Genomic DNA, 22,922 nt, shown 5'->3' with positions numbered 1-22,922 from the left:
ATGAGGCCGGCTAGTTCAGATTGTACATACACATGAGGTCATCTATGTCTTACTGTGATCCCAGGACATTTGTGTGCACATTCAAGTCAGAGAGGCACTCCTATATGTGATTTAACACAATCAATTCAACACAACAATTTTGAGTTAAAGAATATTCTCCCTACTCTACAGATTAGCAAACTGAGGCTCATCCAAGTTCATATATCCAGGAAGTGGTAGAACCAAGATACCTACCCAAAAAATATGACTCCTGAGACCACCCTCTTCTTTATTCTTCAAACTTAGGCTCCTCCTAAGTTTGCTCGAAGTCAAATGTGTGCTGACAATTGTATTGATGCAGGCCTAGAATGTTTAGAATGATCTGTGGAGATATAGCCATGACAAGAGTTCCTTTTTCAACATGCTTTCCAAAGTTAAACACCAGATATTCATGATTCATTCCATGTCCAGGGTTCTTTGTAATCAAGAGCCCCAGGTATTTTAAGGTTTGGGGCAAATCATAGCTATCATGTCTAAATTGTTCTTCTTATTTTAAATTTGCCCTGCCAGTGTACCTTTCAAGAACAGGTTTTTTTTTAGCTGATAAAAACCCTGTTTTCAAATGCAAATGTGTTTTGAAATGTATCCGTGCAATCACTTCTCCCTCAAAATCATACCACAGCTGAATTATTCCAAAGGAATCCGTAGTGAAGCACAGAACATTTTCAAACACAATCCTGTAGTGCTTTTCATCTAAAAAGGTGACTAACAGCTTGCATAAGCTTATAACCAGACTTAAAGCTTAAAATCCCTGCGGAGTTTGCAAAGGGCATTGAGAGAATGAGCCAAGCCTGGGAAACATAAATGTCTTTGCACGCTGACTGATCTACCAGTCACGAAACCAGTCTGATTTGAAATTGCTGTTACTCATTTCAGCTCCACAACCTCTATTTTCCTGTCACTGGGTTGAAATAGCCTTCCTTCCCCTGTTAAGAAAAATAGAAATGGCTCTTGCCTAACAAATGTTAATTAGGTCATGCAAGGTGGCGAAAAGAAGTCTGAAGTGAGATGAAACCCATGCACCGCTACCTGACATCAAGTGGGTAATTACAAACATATCGTTTGGAAAGATGAATGAAGCCCAGTCTCGGGTCTGGATATCACCAGCAATGTGACCTTGGGGAACTCACTCTCCTCTCCAGGTTCATTTCCTTTGGCCTCAACGATTTCCTAAGACTCCTTCCAGCACCACGGCCTCCCATTTTAAATCAGACCCTAATTATGTGCAAAGTAAAGTATAATAAACTTAATTTGAAGGATGGCATGCCGACAGAGATAGTTAAGAAGCTGACAAGGCAGCACAGAAACCACTCATTACATAATGCGGGCCTGCAAAATGTGGTTTATACTCGCCAAGGCTATGTAAGATGCTGCCTGCTTTTGAGCAGAAGCTGGAAGGAAAGAGAGAACAAAGAAAACAGTGAGATCGCGAGTTGTGAAGGTCCCTGATATTTTGATTGCCATTAATTTGCTGTTTGTCTGATGTTGAAAAACCATAACCTTTCGGAAGCAGCTCTTCGTGTGCTGGGAAGAACTGTTTGCCTGGGAGTTTGCTGCCATTTCTTTCTCTCGGCTTCCAGTAGATGGTCTCTCTCGCTTTATGAGCTGTGTCATCCTAGCTCCAAGTGGCTCCCAAAGTGGACACACCTGTGCCCAGGAGCGTGGCCCCATCCTCAGCCCAAACCTACAGCCACAGGCTTTGCTCTGACTTCCCCTCCTGCTGGCGGGCAGAGAACATACTGAACACCAGGGTCCAATCGGAGCATCTCAGGCGGGGAGGGGCCTTGGTGTGTATGCTGTCCTCCCACCCAGTCTATTGGAGTGTCTGTCTAGTTGGTAAAAAACAAAAAACAAAAAACAAAAAAAAACAAAAAAAACAAAAAAAAAACACCTTTCTTATGGAATTGTACACCTGAAACCTACAAAATTTTATTGCCTGATGTATTTTTTTTTTTTAAAGAAGAATAAAGAAGCCTTTCACTGCTGGTCCTTGACCTACAACCAATGTGTCTCTGCTCCCACCGTGGAAACATTTGATTGGACCAGCGCGAAGCATCTGTCTCACGACGGCCAATCAGAGCCTCTTCCTCAGAAACTGAGACTAAAAAAGAGTCAGTCTCTGTGGAGATGTTACATTCAACACATGTCCGCTTAGGTGCTGTTGGACAGACACTTCTGATCACCTTCATGAACTGGAAAAACAGAAAGAGCTCATATCCAGGAGTGGGATGTCAGTGAAGAGAAAATGTGTCTGAGTGCCATCTGCTTCCTCTTCCAGGCGCCCCCAGGGGTGCCGCAGCCTGCCCTTGGGTTCCGTGAAGCAGCCTGAACTTAAATGAAGTCCCCTTGCAGCTTCAGCGAAGGCAGGTTGGATTCTGTTATTTGCAATAAAAAATGGCCCCATGCAGCCTCCCTCCCTCAGTTTCTCTATGGGGACCTCCCATGTGACCTGGCCCTGCCTGGGGGCCCTCCTTGGCACCCACTGTCGTCACAGCCGCCTTGGGCCTCAGCTGGTAGCACCCCCACACCTGACTGTCTCTCCCTAGCTGCTCTGCCCGAAATGCCCACCAGCCACAGAGCTCCCAGCTGGAAAGCACAGGCGGGGGAAAAGCCTGGCTGCAGGGGCCTGCCTGCTTCCTTCCTTCACTCTGGCTTTGCTATGATTAAAGCACTCAGGCTCCGCGCCCCCTGGGATGCTGCTGCTTCGATTGAGTGTGCTCCCCAGAGCAGACTTTGAGCATTCAGGGAGCACCCCTCCCCGTCCCACCCCCGGAAGCCGAGGAGACAGTCTCCTGGCTGCAGCCTGAGACGAGGTTGATCTCATTAGCTTTGGCCACATTCTTTATTTATAAGGACTTCCTGGGCATCCAGGTTAAAGGCTGGCGGTGTCCAACACCCCTGGGCTTAATGAGGAGTCAGCACCGTAGTGAGAAAAAGTAGGTCTGGGAGATGTTTGCATTAAAGGTCACAGCAAGTGGAAACGAGAGCTCCTCTCAATATGCCTTGGGGAGACTCCCTCCCTCTCCCCCTTTCCCCCAAAGATTTTCCGCACAGCAGCCACCGTGCACGTTTCCATCCTACCTTGTTGGAAGGAAGGGCACATGGTTAACATTCTGTAGTGCATAGGCAGTGTCTCAAAAAGCCATCTCCCGTAGGTGGTATTATCATCCCTCAGGCACAGATCAGCAAATGGAAGTCCAGAGGCTAAGCATTTAAGCACCTTGCTTAGGTGACGCAGGGACAACGTGGGCCTTGGGCTACAAAGCCAGTCACCTGGCTCCAGTGAGCGTCCTCTAGGCAGTGGCCCTTGGAGGGTGTGCTCCCTGACTGGCAGCACCAGCACCACCTGGGAGGACCTGGTTAGCTTGGCCCAGCCCAGCCCTACTGAGACAGACACTGTCCGGCGGCCATGGGTGTTACCCAGCCCTCTGGGGGTTTCTGCTGCCCACCCCCCACCTAAACCCTCACTCTTCGGTGAGGTCTCAGTCCAGCTGCATCCGCCTCATGTGGGGGCTGATTCCAAGTGCAAACTCTCAGGCCCCACCCAAACCTAGTAAGTCAGAATCTGTGCTTTAACATCTCCTGGGGATTTTTTTTTTAAATTATATTAATTATCTCCAATTCTTTTTTTTTTAAATATATTTTATTGATTTTTTACAGAGAGAAAGAGAGAGGGATAGAGAGTTAGAAACATTGATGAGAGAGAATCATTGATCAGCTGCCTCTTGCACACTCCCCACTGGGGATGTGCCCTTGACCGGTCCAACCTGGGACCCTTCAGTCTGCAGGCCAACGCTCTAGCCACTGAGCAAAACCGGTTTCGGCATCTCCTGGGGATTTTTTTGTTCCTACATTCAAGTTTAAGAATTAAAAGGTGCAGACTTTCACCCTGAGGTGCAAACAGTGGCATTGAATACAGCATCATCTGAATCCACTTGCAGTCCAGAGCATGAGAGTGGGGTGGGCAGACACCACTCCAGGAGGAAGGAGGGTGTGCTTGTGAGTGGTTTCTTGTGAGTGGGGGGTATTTTCCTTTTCTGCCATTTACTTCATCACGTAAGGAGGTAAGTTGGTTGTTTTCTTTATCTTGTTTTGCAGCACTCTTTTTATTAAGCTGAGGCAATATTTACATGGATGCATACACAAGCACCCTCTCCACCTCAGGGGGGGTATGTGGTTCTTCTTCACGGAGGCAAGTTGCAGAATTCTGAGCGAAGGTGGTAAATGTGGCTTTTGCTGCTCCTGGGGAAGTCAGAGGGTGACAGCCCCTCAGTCCTCACCAGCAGTCATGCCTAGAGGAAGCCGACCTACTCCCAGCCCAGGGCAGGTGCCGCTTGTCTAAGTAAATGAGTCCTGGCTCCATTTTTCTTACCAGTGATTGGTGTAAAAATAGGCATGTGAGCATAATTCTAACCAATGAGGCAGGAGAAATGAGGGTAAATGGGCCCTCAGTCTTAAAAACAACCACAAGGACCACCTCACACTCGTTAGAATAGTGACCTTCAAGAAAAAAAGGAAAGAAAAAGAAAAAGCAAGTGTCGGCAAGGATGTGGAGAAATTGGAACCCTGAGTACTACTGATGAGAAATTCACTATGGAAAACAGTTTGGTAGTTTTAAAAAATTAAAAGGAGAACTACCTATGATCCAGTCATTCCACTTCTGGATATACTAGTAGAACCAAAAGAATTGAAAGCAGAGTCTTAAAGATAGATTTGTAGCCAAGTTTATATCAGCATGATTCACAATAGCCAAAAGGTGGACATGGTCCAGATGTTCATCAGTGGGTGAGTGGGTAAACAAAATGTGGGATAGACACACAATGGTATCTTATTCAGCCTTAAAAAAGAAGGAAATTCTGACACATGCTACAACAAGGATCAACCTGGAGGACATTATGGGAAGTGAAATAAGCCAGTCACAGAAAGACTCTATAATTCCACTGACACGAGGTAATGAAATTGTGGAGAGAGAAAGTAAAGGGAGGTTGCCAGGGGCTAGGGTGATGAGGTACTGGGAGTTGTTATTGAATGCACGTGGAGTTCTGTTTTTCCGAGATGAAAATAGTCCTGGAGATCTGTTGCACAGCAATGTGAACATAACTATCACTATTGAACTGCATGCTAAAAATGGTGAAGATGATAAGTTTTATGTGACGCGTGTTTTACCACAATTTAAAAAAATTTAAAGAGACACAAAGAAAAGACCATTCTCCCTTTTGCCTCTGGATACGATCAAGTCTTCTTAGGGGACCCGCCCAAATTGTGGGACCGTTTGAGGAGAAAAATTGAGGGAAGAACACACATCTTTGGTGATGCCTCCGAGTCATTATACTAACAAGCCCTGGATCCGCCTGGTCTCCCAGATTCAGGTAATGTGAAGTAATATTTCCTATTACTTAAGCTACATTGAGTGGGGTTTTCTGTTACTTAGACAGAGACAGGGGCCGAAGTATGGTGAGAGGCCCGCAGCCAGAGGCTCAGGAAGACATGAGGCCTGGCTTGGAAGCTCTGGGTCCAGCGGCAGCAGCAGTGAAATCATCTGGTGGTGACTGATGAGGACTTCTCCATGCCTGGTTGCTCATAACCACAGTTTTGTATTTTCCAGATATTGCTGTGCAATATATGCCTTTATAAATAATCATTAAATTGCTGTCACCCGTTGGGTGGCTGTTACACCCTGGAATACAATGCAGCCATTAAAATGATGCTGAAGGGCTTTACTTAGTGACACAAAAGCTTCCTACCTGGTCATTACTAGTAAGTGGAGTTGATGCAAGTTACAAAGTGTCATGATCTAATTTCTTTCTTTCTTTTCAAATATATTTGTATTGATTTTAGAGAGGAAGGAGGAGAGCTGTGAACATCAATGATGAGAGAGAATTATTAGTTGGCTGCCTCCTGCACACCCCACCCCTACTGGGGACTAAACCTGCAATGCAGGCATGTGCCCTAACTGGGAATGGGACTGTGACACCCCAGTTCATAAGTCGGTGCTCAACCACTGAGCCACCCCAGCCAGTAATTTCTTATTAGTAGTTCCAACTAGTTATCAATAGGTAGGCAGGCAGATAACAGGTAGATAAATAGGTATAACTATACAAATATATGTGAAGAAAGAACAAGAGAGCAAGCAAAATATTAACTGATTGTATCTTGGAGGTAGGGGTTATAGCTATGCTTTATGTTCTTCTTTTTGTTTATGTATTTTTCTAAATTGTCTTCAATGAACCTATCATATTTTATGATAATGAAATATAGGTCTTTTTAAAATCCTTACGTAATATTTTAATTCACTTTACTCATGGATAAATGATTTTTCTCAAAAAGCAAAGTGTTTAATTGCCCATGTGTCTAATATTTTTATTTTAACCATTTAGAGAGGGCGGTTCCCACCCTTAATTAACAATGCTGGCAACAAGGGTTTATTATTTTAGACTCCATTATTGCACTGTGCAGTCCCTGGGAAATGATATTCAAGGGCTGTTGCACGCCGTGCCCTCACTAAACGACCCCCGTGGGCTGTGTTTTCAGTTCCTGGATCTGCTTTTAACCGAGTCAGTGTCTTCAGGCACCCTTCCCTATCTGTCAGTGTCTGTCCTGACACTCCCTCCCCTCCCTTGCAATCTGCAGCCTCCAGTGTGCTGAGCCGGTGCCCGTCCTCGCTGGGTGTCAAGTCAGGTCGGAGGCAGTATTGCAGAGGAAGGCTCCGGAAGCTTTCTGAAGAGGGCGGCCCAGAGCTTGGTGCGCAGGCTTCCTTCCCTGCCTCTGGGCTGCGCACAGCCTTGTTTTGGCTTGCCTCCCGGTTCCCGCCTGTATTCTAAATCGGTGAAGGTGCTGGAGAGCCGAGGTCTGCATAAGTGAAGTGGGGGTGTTTCTGATATCAAATAGCTACTCAATTAAGAATGATCATGACTGATTTTTGGGACATCTCGCTCCAAAAGAAGGCGGCTGCAGATGGCGAGAACAGGGCCAACGGGGGTCCCTTCTACCTCCACCCAAGTGAGGTTATTTAGGTTCACCATCTGGTTATTAGATTCGCCAGATGGCAAGCCTGGGTAACTGCTCAGAAAAAAAGAGTCGCTAGCCAATCCATTACCCTCGCACAGTCGATGCCGTGAACTTAACATGGGATACACATACTAGTACATAACATGGGTAATGAGGCATCACAGAGCCAGCACAAAGGCAGCCATCTGGGCTCGTGCAGGGCAAGCGTGGTCCCAGGGGCCTCGGGGAAGCCCAGCTGAGTCCTGTGCAGCAGGATGAGAAGCAGGGGTGGGGGAGGGAGGCAGGGGCAGGCCTGCGCCCACAGGTGCATGTCCACAGCATGGAATCACCATGCTTCCGTCTCCGGGACAATCCTGACTCCTGTCCAACCTCACCCAGCTCTCAGCTTTCTTTGCTGTTATTTCCAGTTTTGATGAAGAAGTAATGATATTTTTACACCAAGGCAGGAAAACCAGGGCTGTGGATTTGAATTCCTTGACAGTTCTAGACCAGCACTGACAGTTACATTAGTGGCTTTCCTGAAGGAGATGGCATGTGTCTGGGTTGGGGTGTCGGGGAGGGCTCATGCCCTCTGACTCTCCTCGGCAACAGGACTTGTGACAGAAAAGCTCCAACTGGTCCCCCTGGCGCTGGGCACCCCCGAGAGGAAGGCCCAGAGAGGAGAGCAGTGAGCCAGGCTATACTCAGAGTCAGGCCAGAAAGTGACAGGGACAGGGGTCCTTCTCATCATGGTTCCTGTCCCTTCCTGTTCCCCTGAATGACCCCACACCACCCAGCGCCGGCACTGCCCAAGTCAAACACCGAACGGTCAATGCCATGTTTGTGGAATCAATTCCCCGGATGAGCAAACATTTACTAGCTGCAGGGCACTCGGGCAAACTGGATGAATCTTACATGGAATCTCTTTGTATTATCTCTTACAATTGCATGTGAATCTACAATTATCTCAAAAAAAGTTTAATTAAAAATTAAATTAGAGCCCAGCTTGGTGGCTCAGTTGCTGGGAACATCGTCCTGTATAGCAACAAGGTCTTGTGTTCAATCCCAGTCAGGGCACATGTCCAGTTTGCAGATTTGATCTCCTCTCAGTGTGCATAGGAGAGGCAATGGATATTTCTTCCTCACATCACTGTTTCTCTCCCTCTCTCTTTCTCTCTCTCTCTATCTCTCTCTCTCAGGTCAATAAACATATCCTTGGGTGAGCATTAAAATAATCTATAAAAATATTAAATTAGAAACCTTGACTATGTATTCTATTAAAAGACAGTGTCTAAGCAGAAATAAATTAAGAGATTCAGAAATATTTAAAAAGAGAGAGACAAACATTTGATATGGTCATGTGGAAACAGGCATCAGTGTGTTCTGTGGGGTCGGTCCTCTCTCTCATCATTGACCCCACACTTGGCCATCCCATGTTTGTGCATCAGTGTTACACCAGCTACATCTTAGTCCTTAGCTATTATGTTCAACTTCTGTTACTCACTAAGTCACCCAGACTGCAGAGTCTCCGGTCTCACCAGCCTGATGTCTTTCAGCTCCTCAGCACCTGACCTGCTTTCCTGTCTCACTCCATAGAATTCCTGTCAGGGAGCAACCGAAACAAGCCCTTTTCATATGCCAAGCAGTCGGTCCTCAGTGGCGTTTCCACGTGTTTCCCATCCAGTGCGGCATGAAGCAGAGCAAGACCAAACCCAGGGGAAGCTCAGTGTCAAAGTCAGCAGCCAGCAGCAGTCCAGGGAGTCCAGCAGGGCGAGGCCAAGAGGCAGTGAGATCCGAGAGTGGATGCATAGAATATACGATAACATTACAGGGGGCAAGTCTGAAAGAAGCAAATACTTTCCTGATTCACCTGGCCTAGGGATGCTTTTAGGAACCATTGTCACTGTCTCCTTTTGTTCTACAAGGACTTACAGGCACCACCTGTCACCTGGCGGTGCCTGAGTCAGCAGCCTGGGCGTTCGCGGGGGGCCGGCCTGCCTTGGACACAGCCCTGTTGGTTGGAGCCAAAAAATATCACACAACAGTGGTAGGTTAAACCCACCAGATGCCTTCACCCTCTAAATCACAGAGAAAGTCGAACAGGAGGAATAATTGACAGTGTCCTTGATCAAAACAGACACCTCTTCACAGCATATTTAGCTGGGAAATACATGGAAAACAAAAGAGCTGAATTCTCTATCCAGACTGCAGTACCCAATCCATCATTGCCCAGGAAAAAAGGCATTTAATAAAACCCTTTAAGTTATGTCTGGAGGAGGTGCGACATGGAGCAATTAGTCAGACAGCACCCCAATCCCAGGCTCATGATGCAGCACCAACAACCTTTATGGGGACAGCAGGCACAGCACATCGACCCAATAGACACTATTGAGCACACCTACTATGTGCCAGGCACCAAGCGAGGCTCTGGCATGGCTCCAGAGCTGCCCTTAACAATGTCCAAAGCAAGTTCACCTGCACCGTCCAATCTGATCCTCATAAAACCAGGCGCCATAAGGTGCTGTGATCCCCACTTGAGGATGGGTGAGCTGAGGCTCGCCACGGTTAGAAGAAAGGCCCACGGTCACATGGCTAGTACTTAGTGCATAGCAGAGGCTCATGACCACACACACTTTTCTGTACTGGGAAGGAGTCTCAAGGAATGCGTGTCCTGTGAGCCCCCTGGACGTTTTTGAACTCTTCCTACCTGTGCAAAAGCCTGGTCCTCAGCCTCTATACTCACTTGGTGTCATGTGTGCCTGTGCGCCACCTGCTACACTTTTTCCTCAAGAAAGAGAATGCATCCGGAAGGGTGCTTCCAGCATCAGGAAGCCCGGCTAAGAGAGGCCCCGTCCGTAAGAACACTTAACTGATCCAGGGGAAGGGGCTGGAGTCCATGGGGGCTGTGATAAGTCTGCACGTTGACAGAGGATTGCTAACTTGAGTGTGGTGATCACGTGGTAAGGCTTCTGTCAAATCATCGTATTTTTTTTAATATATTTTATTGATTTTTTACAGAAAGGAAGGGAGAGGGATAGAGAGCTAGAAACGTCGAGGAGGGAGAAACCGACCAGCTGCCTCTTGCACACCCCCTACCGGGGATGTGCCCGCAACCAACGTACATGCCCCTGACCGGAATCGAACCTGGGACCTTTCAGTCCGCAGACTGACGCTCTACCACTGAGCCAAACCAGTTTCGGCCAAATCACCGTATTTTACACTGGAAACTAATATAACATTGTTTGCCAACTATACTTAAATTTGTTTTAAGTATTTAATATGGCTAGATTTCTCCTGTTCTGTTTGAGCTGGTTTGTTTCTATTAGGCAGAAAGGAAGGGCAAGGTGGAGGGGAAGAGGTGGCCGGCGCCCAGAGCTGGCGCGCAGCAGGTGCTGGCGCCGCCCAGGTGTCTGTGAGACCCCTTCCGCACTCAGGGCTCAGCATGTCCTTCTGAAGAGGAACTGCATGTCCTCTCCCAGGCAGAAATGCTCACCCCCAGCTCTCTCAACGCAGTGCTTCCTGTTCCACTTCCTCAGACCCCGCTCGGACTGCCAGGGTTGTTTTTTTTAATCTGCATTAGATTCCTCTGCTTGGTGACATCGATTTGGATTAAACTTTTTTCCTTCCCTCCACCAAAATCCCAAGTCCGGGAGCTCTGTGTGCGGCGATCCCTGGGACCTACAAATTGTCCGTCAGGAACAGCTCGGAGCCTTTCAGGAATCTTTACTTTCGCTGAGGCTGTGTTTACCTGTTATTGTAAGTGCTTTCAAGCCCATTCTCTTGAAGTGCCCTGCCTTGCCAGGAGCTCTGCTTGTTTGTTCTCCTTGCCGCTTTCATTCAGAAGATTCATCCATCAGTTTCTGAAACAAGGCGCCTCTGTGCAGAATCAAAAGCCACCCTACCACAGCTGATGGCAAGAGAATGCAGCGGGCATTGTTGTTTGCGCAGGGGCCTTCGTGTCTCTGAGAAGTGCCTCTGTTTGAAATGAATGAGGCCGACAAGACTGGTGGCTTCAAAAGCAGCCATCCTCCTCTGGGCTTTTCTCGTTGAAAGTGCTGTGCAGCGCTGTTCCTAGAAAGTAAAAAAGAATTAATAAAAGGCAGAGCGGAGGCAGGCTACGGGTTTCCGATACCAGAGACACACCGGGCCTCGGCCAGGCTGTGCAGCTGGACACTGGTCTTTACTTTGTAGATTTGGGTTTGCAAGGTTAAAGTGAAAGAAGCTGTGTTATTTTCCCCTGGTGATAACGGGTAAAAATTAAATTTCCCTCACCCAAAGCCCAGAATAGGACAGGCTTACGTCTTGGCTGGTGCCTCTTAAGGGTGTTATTGCTGGTTGGAGGAGAATGGCCATTGCTACTGTTGCCATGGTTACGGCTTCTCGGCCAGGCTGAGCTTTTGCCCAGCTCTTCCACCCAGCTACCATCTCCTCTGCCGCAAGAGGCCTGCTTATTCCTTCATCCATTTGCATTTGGCTGGGATGTTGGAGAGCACATAGTTTTTATGGTACTTCATGTCCCCTCTGTAGATTCTTACTGACCCTAATGTTGATGAGAGCCTAAAGTGTTGGGCTAGTGGAAAAGTTCAAACAATGTTCATAACTCATAGAGATGGTCACCCAAATAATCGGGTTGAGGGTCATCAATTTCATCTTCTGTCTTCAGGGATTTGCTGTGATGGCCTGAGAGCTCAGAGACAAACATCTGGCTCACAACTGGGGAGTGAAAAAAACAGGGCAACATGTATTTGATGTGTCACCTCATTCCCGAATTCACCTTCTTTTCCCACCCTCTCTTCCCTACCTAACTTATCTTCTTAATGCATCTTACATTGTTTGAATCTTTAAAACGTTGCCTTAAATCCTACTGAGGCAAGGATAAATAGAAAGTATAAATATATTCCTCGGAAATCCATTGCATTTGGCTATTAGGATGGAAGAAAAAAAAGTACAAACACATTTCTGTCCGTGAAGGAAAAACTGCATAATGCAAATCACGTAGAATATTTTTCTGTGAAAATCAAATGGAACAATGTAAATGCATATTTTTTGTTGAAGAAAAAAATATAATTATACACATTAGAGGCCTGTTGCGTGAAAATTCATGCACTAGAAGGGGAGTCCCTCAGCCCAGCCTGTCCCCTCTCACAGTCTAGGAGTTCTCAGGGGCGGGAGGCAACCCAGAGATCAGGGTCCTGGGCAGCTGGGGGACTGAGGGAACTGGGGGACTCCAGAGGCAGGCATGCGGAGTGGCCGGGCCCAGCCTTGCCACGTGCCTGCTGTCCCAAAGAGACTAAGGTGGCTGGGTGCCGCCATTTTCTGGCTGTAGGCACTGCCATCTTTGAGAGTGGGGAAATCAATTAGCATATTCCCTCCTTATTGGCTGTGGGTGCCACCATCTTTGTAATGGTGTGAGGGTCAAGTAGCATATTCTCTTTTTATTAGATAGGGTGGTGCTCGCTTTGACAACACTTATACAAAATTGGAACTATATAGAGAAGACTAGTATGGCCCCTGTGCAAGGATGACACGCACTTTGTGAAGTGTCCATATTTTTAGATGTTGGTCAAAGGATACAAATCCCATCAATAAGGCCTGTGGGTATAATGTACAGCATTGTAACTATAATTGGCAATACTGTATTATATGCTTGGTTTTTAAGAGAATAGAACTGAAATGTTATCACCATACACACAAAAAAAAATGTGGATTTTTTTTGTGTGTGAAAGAATGAAGATATTATCAGCCTTATTGTGGAAATCATTTTGCAACATTTCCATGCATATGCCTCATATGGTACAACTTAGACTTACATAGATTATATGTCAATAATATCTCAATAAAGCTCAGAGAAAATTGCCTCCACTGCAGAGAAAAGACATATAGGTATGATTGGATTCAAGAAAATTGGAATTTCTGCCGAAACTGGTTTGGCTTAGTGGTAGAGTGTCAGTCTGCGGACTGAAAGGTCCCAGGTTCGATTCCGGTCAAGGGCATGTACCTTGGTTGCGGGCACATCCCTGGTAGGGGGTGTGCAAGAGGCAGCTGGTTGATGTTTCTCTCTCATTGACATTTCTAGCTCTCTATCTCTCTCCTTTTCTCTCTGTAAAAAATCAATAAAAATATATTTTAAAAAAGAAAAAGAAAATTGGAATTTCTAGCAAAGGGAGGAATAAGACCTTGCCCCTGCTAACATCAGGAAGCACCCTGAATAATTAGAGGATGCTATGTAAAGCAAGACATCTGGGCAGTCCCTTCAGAAGCCTGGGATGGGCCATGGGGATGCACCATACCACCAGGGAGCTGCTTGGAATCCCAGCTTCTGGCACACTGTAGACGCTGAATTAATGGAAAAGATAAGTTTAAAAATGTGTACCTGTGCTAAATTAGTTCATGGATAATCTTCAGATTAGTCCAGGTAGAAATGATTTAGCAGCACCCAGAAAAGTGGATGCCATAAAGAGCTTTCGTCCTTTTAATCCTCTCAACAATATTCTGAAGTAGAGGTTTTTATCTCCACTTTTTTTCAGATTCGGTTAAGAAAGGTGAAGTAATTTGTGCAAGACTGCATAAGCAGTAAGTGAAACACCCAAGATTTAAGCCTGAAGCTGTCTGAGTCTAAAAACAGAACTATTCCCTCATTCTCCTCCAATATTTCCCAAGCTTTTCTAATATGAAGAACTCAAAGCTGAGGTCCCATCTCACGCCCACTGTATGTGACTCTCCAGGGAGGGACTTAGCAGGGTATTGTTTAACAAATGATAAAAATGATTATTATTATCCAAGAAGTTTAAGAAAACCACTCTACTGCATCAGGTGGGGGGGCATATTTCCCCTCTGAATGCTCCAACAGAAGCCATCAGACACCTGAAGCTATCAACTAAAATTAAATCATTCTGGAGTCCATCCGATTGTAATATTATAGATTATTTTATTCTTCAGTTTGGTACTATAGCATTGTGAGATTTAAGGTTATCTGGATTCTAACATCCCAAGACCGTTTTTGGAAAGTTAAATATGGGCTCTCATTTAAACCTCAGACTTTTTTTTTTTTTAGCTTTCCTCTCTGTCCCTCGTTGGTCCTCAAGAGCAGAAGCGAATAAGAATTCCTTTTCACTTGCTAGCAGCTTTCACTGAGCAGAGGTTCCAGCTGTGCAGGGGCTGGAGGGCTGCTGGACGGAGACCTACAGGCCGAGAGTCAGTCCTCCCGTCTGGCTGCCCACCAGATGGCTTTCATTGGATGAGCAAGTTACCCGATCCAGGAAGTAGAGAAATTCAGCATTGCTTGGTTTGTTTTTCTTCGTTTCAGGTTTTTCTACGCCTGCTGAGAAGAGCCGACTAAGCCTGCAGCTTCAATATCCATCATGAGAGCAAGCAACTTATTTGTACAATCTAAACACCTCGCTAATTAAATGGAGAGCGAGGCCGTGATTCTGGGCATGGCTGAATTTACGTCAAGCTGTGAGACTCCCAAGTAGAGGTGGACAAGCCGAACTGAAACCTGAGGGGTGTTGGAACCTCCGCGTCCCAGGAACTTTAATGTAAGTTATTCCCATTCTGCCAGAGAGAAATCGGAGACATGGTTTGAGAAAAGTATGGAACTGATGACCCTGTCTCCAGCATAGATCTTTGTTTTAGGGATTTGCTTTATAGTCTATTGTCCAAAAACTTGCTTTGAATGGTATTTCTAGGCATGATGTCTATAATTGTAAATAATGACAATTACATTTTACAAATAATAGTGTAATATGCTTCTATTTTTCAGTGTTCTTGATCTCACTTAATCTTCACAACAACTCCATGAATGTGGTATTCTTATTAACAGAATCTTACAGATGAGCAAGCGGTGAAGTTATGTAACTTGCAGGAAGTCCAAGGTCAGGCAGTAGCTGATCATCTCATATCCCTAACTATCTGCATCCCAGTGGAGTTCATATTTTTAGGCCATTCATTTCTCAAAGGACAAATTTTCATATTGATTGAGATCGCCCTGGCTAGGTGGCTCAGTTGGTTGGAGGGTGGTCCCATACACCAAAAGATTTCAGGTTCGATGCCTGGTCAGGGTATGTAAGGGAGCAACCTATCAATGTTTCTCTCACATCAGTGTTTCAATGTTTTTCCTCTCTCTCTCTCTCTCTCTCTCTCTCTCTCTCTCTCTCTCTCTCTCTCTCTCTCTCTCATCCTCAAGAGCATTTTTTTTAAAAAACCGTAAGACCCAACAATATCTTTGTTGCTAAAATAGGTGTCTATAACAAAAAAAGCTGCAGAAATGTTAAAATTAAAAAAGTTTTACTGTGAAAACTCATACAACAAAAAGAAACAAAATTGATAAAGCTGATAAAATTGACATCACATAAAAGAGATTTTGAAGCCAAAAAGATGAAGGGAGGGTGCTGAGAGGCTCTTGGATATAATGAAAACTATAGAATGAACAATGAGGACATGGATTACCAAGTTAGAAATGCAAAGAGAAATAGAATAAATATAGATAGATGACAGATAGAAGCTTTAGGCCTGGGCAGGGCCCCTCCAGCTCCCTCTGATCATCGGCTCAGCCCTGCCCAGGCCTGCCCAGGCCGAAAGCAGACCCCCAGCTCCTGTCCAGGTGATCCATTGCAGGGGGTCCACATTTGCTCTCTGCAATCGATCACAGGAGGTCCGCTACTGCCCAGGCCTTACCTCACAATGACCTGGGTGCCAGAATGTTCCTGGGACACAGGAGCTGGGCACCTATGTATGCAAATTAACTGCCATCTTATTTGGGTTAATTTGCATAGTCACTCTGATTGGCTATGGGTGTAGTGAAGGTATGGTCAATTTACATGTTTGTCTATTATTAGGTAAGACTAGATGCCCGGTACATGAATTCATACTCTCAGGGGGGTTCCTTAGCCCAGCCTGCACCCTCTCACAGTCCGGGACCCCTCGAGAGATATCCACCTGCTGGCAGTCAGACACCCCTCTCACATTCCAGGACCTCTCCCTCCTTACCACCGGCCTGGCCCTCAGTGGAGGCTGGAGACGCTCCTGCCACTGCCACCACACTCACCAGCTGTGACCCAGCTTCTGGCTGAGTGGCGCTCCCCATGTGGGAGTGCACTGATGATCACCAGGGGGCAGCACCTGCCTTGAACATCTGCCCCCTGGTTCAGTGCATGTTATAGCGACTGGTTGTTCCTCTGTTCGGTTGATTTGCATATTATCCTTTTATTATATAGGATTATATAGGATAAACATTTACAACAACAAAGAATGGGTGACAACTTCTAACAACAGCAACAAAATTCTCCTAAGCAGCAATGTTAAGTAGGAAATTAAGAACATGATAATAACTTTGGAATATTATAAAATTGAAAGCACCACCTATTAAAAGTGAACAAATCAGGGCCCAAAGGTAAAGATGTAGATGCACTTTAGAAATGAGAAATAAATGCATTAAGCATGTGCTTTAAAATCGTATAAAAAGAAGAGAATCAACATTAGGGAAAATAATAAAGATGAAGGACAGAAATAAACTAAAAAAAGGAAATCAGTGGACATAAATAAGTTAAATGCTCATTCTCTGAGAAGATTATAAGATAGATTAAGCCCCTTGGAAATACAATAAATAAAAGAAAGGGTATAAATCAACAAAATTAAAAACAAGACTGATGATTTAACAATTGATATAAAGGATTTTAAAGTATAAATGATTGCAATGCACAAATTATGGTTATTTAAAATATTTAGCTAAGTGGACAATACAAAATATTAAGTATAAAGTTGTCAAAACAAGATGTAGAAAACATGAATATAATGATGGAGAAGGAAATTATGGAAGTTGTTAAAGAAATACCTCATCTACCCAAACAAATATGATGTAAACAAGTTTACTGAACAATACCTCTCATATTCAAGTAACAAACTTTTTCATATTATGTAATAAGTTCCAAATAATGAAAAAACACAACATGATACCCAATTCCACCTAGGAGATAAGTATCATACTCATCCACAAATCTGTGAAAAATACCACACACACACACACACACACACACACACACACATCTTAGGATGACATATGTGCACAAATGCCAATTCCAATAAAACTGGTTTGAGCCTGACCAGGTAGGTGACTTAGTTGATTGGCATGTCATCCCTTATTCCAGAAGGTTGTGGGTTTGATTCCTGGTCAAGGACACTTACTAGGTTGCCAGTTTGATCCCAGTTGAGGTGCATATCGAAGGCAATTAATTGATGTTTCTCTCTCTCTTTCTCTCCTCCCCCTCCTCCTCCCTTCCTATCTCTTACTCTAAAAACATCAATTAAAAACATATATTCAAGTGAGGATTAAAAAAAAATGGCTCAGGCATATAATATAGTTTCCAAAAATAGTTGTTGGATAAGTGAATATGTGGGTAAATAAACAAAGAATTAATGCAGCCAACTAGCAATGACTACCAAGGACAGGAGAGCAGAATGTCTTGTGCACACTGTTATCAGACGAAGTGGAGGTCCTCTCCCCACTGGGTGCTGCTGGGGTGGACTTCTTATGAGATCCCGAGAAAAGGAATTTTCTGAGACTTGCAAAGGAGAATGAGTGGTTTTTATTTGTGTGGAATTAAATTCCTGGGTTTTCAAAATTCCATTTCCCTTAGTCCAGCCATGGAAGAAGTGCAGCTGGGGTTTCAGTAAAGCTAGAAGCAGAACCAGCTTCCAGAGTTCCCCTTCCACGTTGGAGCTGGGTCCAGTTCAGCACCAGGCTAGTTGCAGTCCATTAGTCCATTGCAAGCAGACAAATGCCAGGAGGCCAAGCATAAGCCATGAGCCAAGTGGGCCAAGAGGAACCAAGAGCATGAGCGAGATCTCCTTTATTTAAGGGATTAAGTGCCCCAAATCTTCCTGGGTTTGCAGTGGCCACATCCATTCTGACCAACCATCTCTGTTCCCAGTGTGATTGACAACCATACCTTCCCTTTGTCAACCCCAGTGTTTTGCAGGGAACAAGCCTATAATGTCTGGTCTTCCCTTTGCTCCTTTTCTATTAATAATTAATGATTAGCTAGTTACAACAGTATCAATACCACCTATTTGCTAACTTACTCATTACTTCATCTTTGCCAGGCTCAATAAACATGGGCAGAAAATTCATTTAAACTGAGCTTACTGAATGCAGCTGTAACAAGAGTGTGGTGACCAATAAAGATAAATTCAAAGAAAGCTGAAAGATTATGACCAATCACTGAATACCTCTTATAAAAGAACTAGAGGCCCGGTGCATGAAATTTGTTCATGGGTCAGGGGGTCTCTTCAGCCCAGCCTGCACCCTCTCCAATGCAGGATCTCTTGCGAGATGTCTGACAGCCAGTTTAGGTCTGATCTTGGAGATAGGGCCTAAACTGGCAGTCAGACATCCCACTCACAGTCCTGGACTTCTGGCTCCTAATCACTCTCCTGCTTGCCTGCCTGATTGCCCCTAACTTCCCCCCACTGCCTGCCTGATCGCTCCTCACTGCCTCTGCATGCCAGCCTGATTGTCCCTAACTGCCGCCCCCCTCCCCCAACCCCTCCGGTGGCCTGGTTGCCCCTAACTGTTCCCTCTCTGCTGGCCTGGTCAATCGTAACTGTGCCCCCCCCCCCCACTGGCCTGGTCACCCCTTACTGACCCTCCTGTCAGCCTAATTGGCACCAACTGCCCCCCTACCGGCCTGATAGCCCACAATTGTACCGCCCCCCACCAGCCTGGCTGCCTCTTACTGCCACACACACACACACCAGCCTGGTTGCCCCACGAAGCCTGCTTGTTCAGTTGTTTGGTTGTCTGTCATTAACCCCCCTTCCAGCCTGATCATATGCAGCCATCTTGTGAGGGTGTGAGGGTTAATTTGAATATTACCTCTTTATTATATAGGATTGCAAATTTGGAGAGAGGTACAGGGTGAGCCTTAAAAGAAAAATTGAAGAAATGAAGACACAAAGGTTTTAAAGATAATAGAATATCTCAAAATATGCCACTTTGGCATAAGGATTATTTTGAGCTAAAAAGAAAAGGAGATTTAAGAAATGCATTCTAATTTCCCCTTTTCTTCCAAAAACATGAGATAAAAATTAATTCTCCTATAAAAGATGCCCACTCAGTACCAGGGGAAAAGAAGCATTTTTCAGTGAAGAAGACAAGCTCAGAGAATACTGTACAGACAGACCTTGTTTAAATAATTCTCATCTTCCTTTATCCTCCTTACATAGTTTTGTTACTTTTCCACAATTTCCTCTTTTGTTCTACCCAGTATAAAAGCATGTAAGTTTCACCATTTCTTTGGGTCTTCATTTTCATAAGACGGCTCCTGTATCATGTAAAACATACCAATTTGTCTGCTTTTCTCCTGTTAGTTTGTCTTATATCAGTTTAATACTCAGGCCCAGCCAAAAAAGCCCTACGTGGTAAAGGTAAAATGTTGCCTTCTCTACAGGATTGTTCTTAGCAGAAAAGATTGATGGATCTGACTACATGAAAATTTAAAACTCTGTTCAATAAAAAACACCACAAGCATTGTGAAAAGACAAAAAGGCAACAGACTGGGCAAGGGTATTTGCAACCATAGAGAATTAAAATTAGTAAGAAAAACACTAATGAAATAATAGAAAGATGGGCAAAAGATAAGAAGCAAGCAATTCATAGCAGAGGAAATTGGAATGATTAGTGACATGTAAAAAGATGTTCAGCCTCACCAGGAATTAGAGAGATGAAAAATAAGGCAATGTGATACCATTTGCGTTCATTAAACTGATGAAAATGAAATAATCTAACACTATCAAGAATTAGAGAAACATTCACATTTTGTTGATGATGTTTTCATTGGTGTAATCATGTTAAAGAATAAGTTGTCAGCCTTTTGTAACATTGAAAAGACATACGTTACAAACCAGCAATTTCACTTCTAGAAGGAAACTCCAGAAGCTTCTACTTGTGGACAATAAACAACATTGTTTGCAATAGCAAAAACAAAACAAAACAAAAAAAACAAGCAAAAAAAAAAAAAAAAACTAAACCACACAAATGATCATCAATAGGATGAACAAATTGTGATATATTCACACTAAAGGATCATTAATAACAGTTTTATCAATAGAGATAAATCTTAAAAACATAAGGTGAGTGGAAAAAAACAAGTTGCTGATAAATATTTGTACATATATAAAATACGACTATATATTTTATAGCTACGTACATGTGATGCAAACATATACATAGATGAAAATTATAGGCACCAAATTCAGGATGGAGTTGGCTCTGAGGGGGGAAAAATGAGATTAGATTAGAAAGAGGTACACAGGTATACAGATATTCTATTTCTTAACAAAAATAGTAAGCATACATGGCAACATTTTAGGACTTGATGGATCTGAGTAACAGGGTGGTATTCATAAATATTCATCATATTGTATGTTTGAAATCATTTTTAAAAATTGAAATGAGCACCTCAAATTTAAAATAGATGAAAAATATATAAACTAATATATGACATAAAACATCAGTAATAGGTAATTTATAAAAAAGAAAATATTAAATAAAATGGGGAGTGATAAATTCAACTTTAACATGCTAGTAAAATAAAATATACTTATACCATTTTGGCTTATCAGTTGAAGATCAAATTGTAAAAATGTTAATAGCTAATATTAATACAGGGAGAGGGTAGAGCACATCCATTCACTGTTGATGAGAACATAAAATGATATGCATTTACTTAATTTGGTAGTACATGTAAATAGGTAAAAACATATACATATATATATTTATATATATTTATAGCCTTTGCTTTAGCAATTCTACTTTCAGAAATTTAAACAAAAGAAGTGATTGAAAATGTGAACCAAATTTATGCTTAAGTATGTTCATAGCAGCATCATTCATAAAAGTGATATCTTAAATCCATTAAAGTTAATTAAAAGTTAGAGAATTAAGTTAATTATGGTACATCTATACACAGAATTCTCTATAGTTATTTTAAATAATATTTAAAAAAATAATGCCACTAAAATATGTCATTAATATATTAAGACAGGTCATTAAAGAGTTTACGGTATATAGAATTTTTAAAAATAAATATTTAGACAGGAAAGTTGTATTTTTTATAATAAATATATAGACAGGAAAAAATAATTTGGAGGGTAATCACATCAAAATGTCAACAGTGGCTATGTATGGATGGTGAAATTATGTATATTCTCCATCATGGTTTGTTTTTTTTTAAATTAAATTTATTGAGGTAACATTGGTTAATAATGTAGGGGTTTTCTACTCTTCATTTTCTTATTTTTTTATAATAAAGTTATTGATTTTATAATTAAAAATAAAATACCAAAGTTAACTTTGGTTGATCAAAGATTTAAATATGAAATCTAATTATGGAAGAACTGACAAAAAAATTTTTAAAGTGTTTATCATCTCTCTGAGGGAATTTTAGCTTTCTATTATCTTTGAAACAATTAAATGATTGTACTATAAAAAATAGCACTACTAAAGAATTTTTAAAGAGGGGGAAATATTTCTATCAAACAGCATAATGAATTAAGATCTATCATAAATAGCTAATTCAAATTTGTAAAATAAATGTCAAGATTCCAAACAATAAATAGGTAAAAGACAGAACTGCTCCCATAAGGGAAATAGAATCAGTAGACAGGGTGGGAAATGTTAATTCTCTCTAAAAAATCAAAGTCACATAAATGAGCGAAATCTGAAGATGACAATTTACATATTCTAAAAGAACCAAAAGAAAGTCAAATGCTAACATCCAGTGTGGGTGAAGCTGCCCAGAAATTGACTCACACATTCATTTACAACCATATTGCTCCCACCCTTCAGGCAGAAAAGTTACCAATAAGAATTTATTCTTAAGAAATAATTTGGGCCCTAGCAAGTTTGGCTCAGTGGATGGAGTGTGGGCCTGCTGATGAAGGGTCCCAGGTTCAATTCTGGCCAAGGGCATATGCCTGGGTTGTGGGCCCATACCCCGCCTCCGTCCCCCTCCCCCCCTCCCCCGTGGGAAGCATGCAGGAGGCAGCCAATCAATGATTCTCTCTCATCAATGATGTTTCTATATCTCTCTCCCTTCCTCTTTGAAATCCATAATAAATATATATATTTTTAAAAATAAATAATTTGGCCAAAGCAGAATGGTCCCTCCTCATCTCCTTGACCTCTAAATGCTGGAACCCCAGGCCTCAGCCTTTGGACACCTTCTCTTTTCCATCTGCGTTCACTGCTTGGAAGAGCTCACCTCTATACCCAGACCTCTCTCCTCATGAGTCCCCAGGGGGAAAGCAGACCAGAGATTGCTCTGGGGACGGGTGAGGAGGGTCTTGAGGGCAACTCAAGGGCTCTGAACTCAGTCAAAGCAGCAATGAAGAAAAGAAGGGCCAGCAAAGCAGTCAGAGAGACGCCTAAAGTGAGCTTCATCATAAAATTAATTCCTTTCATTAACCAAACATCCCAGGCTTTATCTACTAGAGAGTACATGTGAGGCCCCCAGGAATTCCCTAATTGCACTATCCCTCAGCTCACTTGCAGGCCCCCAGATCTCAGCTGCCCTTTTCCCCTCCCCACTTCCCTCCAAAGTCTAAGGGAATTATTTTTGTGAAGCAGTCTATTCATGTTTTGGCCTCCTTGCCGAAGCCTGTCAGCCACCTAAAGTGGGCATCCCAGCACCCCATCTTTGCCTTCTAGGAGAGTTCTGTCCTGCTCAAAGCCAGACCTTCCCCTCTGCTGGTGGCCACCAGGCCCCAGTGGTGACAAGGCCAGTTCTGCTGTGAGGTCGGGAAGCAGAACTGCTAGTGCCCCCTAGTCTCCCACAAGCTCTGTTCCACAAACACACCCATCCACTCCGTGTCCCAGTCTGGGTCTCTCCTTCCTGTGG

At 43.5% G+C, this 22,922-nt stretch overlaps 1 non-coding gene across 1 annotated transcript; it reads left to right on the top strand.

Annotated features, from left to right (window-relative positions):
- The first annotated feature begins 12,474 nt into the window (after positions 1-12,474).
- Positions 12,475-12,581, top strand: LOC118710002. The gene has a single exon (XR_004985238.1). It is a non-coding gene; the product is annotated as a U6 spliceosomal RNA (small nuclear RNA).
- Positions 12,582-22,922: the final 10,341 nt, after the last annotated feature.

This window comes from Pipistrellus kuhlii, unplaced genomic scaffold (genome assembly GCF_014108245.1).
Source record: "Pipistrellus kuhlii isolate mPipKuh1 unplaced genomic scaffold, mPipKuh1.p scaffold_m20_p_1, whole genome shotgun sequence".
In the NCBI taxonomy this organism is placed as follows: Eukaryota; Metazoa; Chordata; class Mammalia; order Chiroptera; family Vespertilionidae; genus Pipistrellus; species Pipistrellus kuhlii.
Note: the sequence above shows the minus strand (reverse complement) of the source record. Positions and strands in the feature narration are given on the sequence as shown.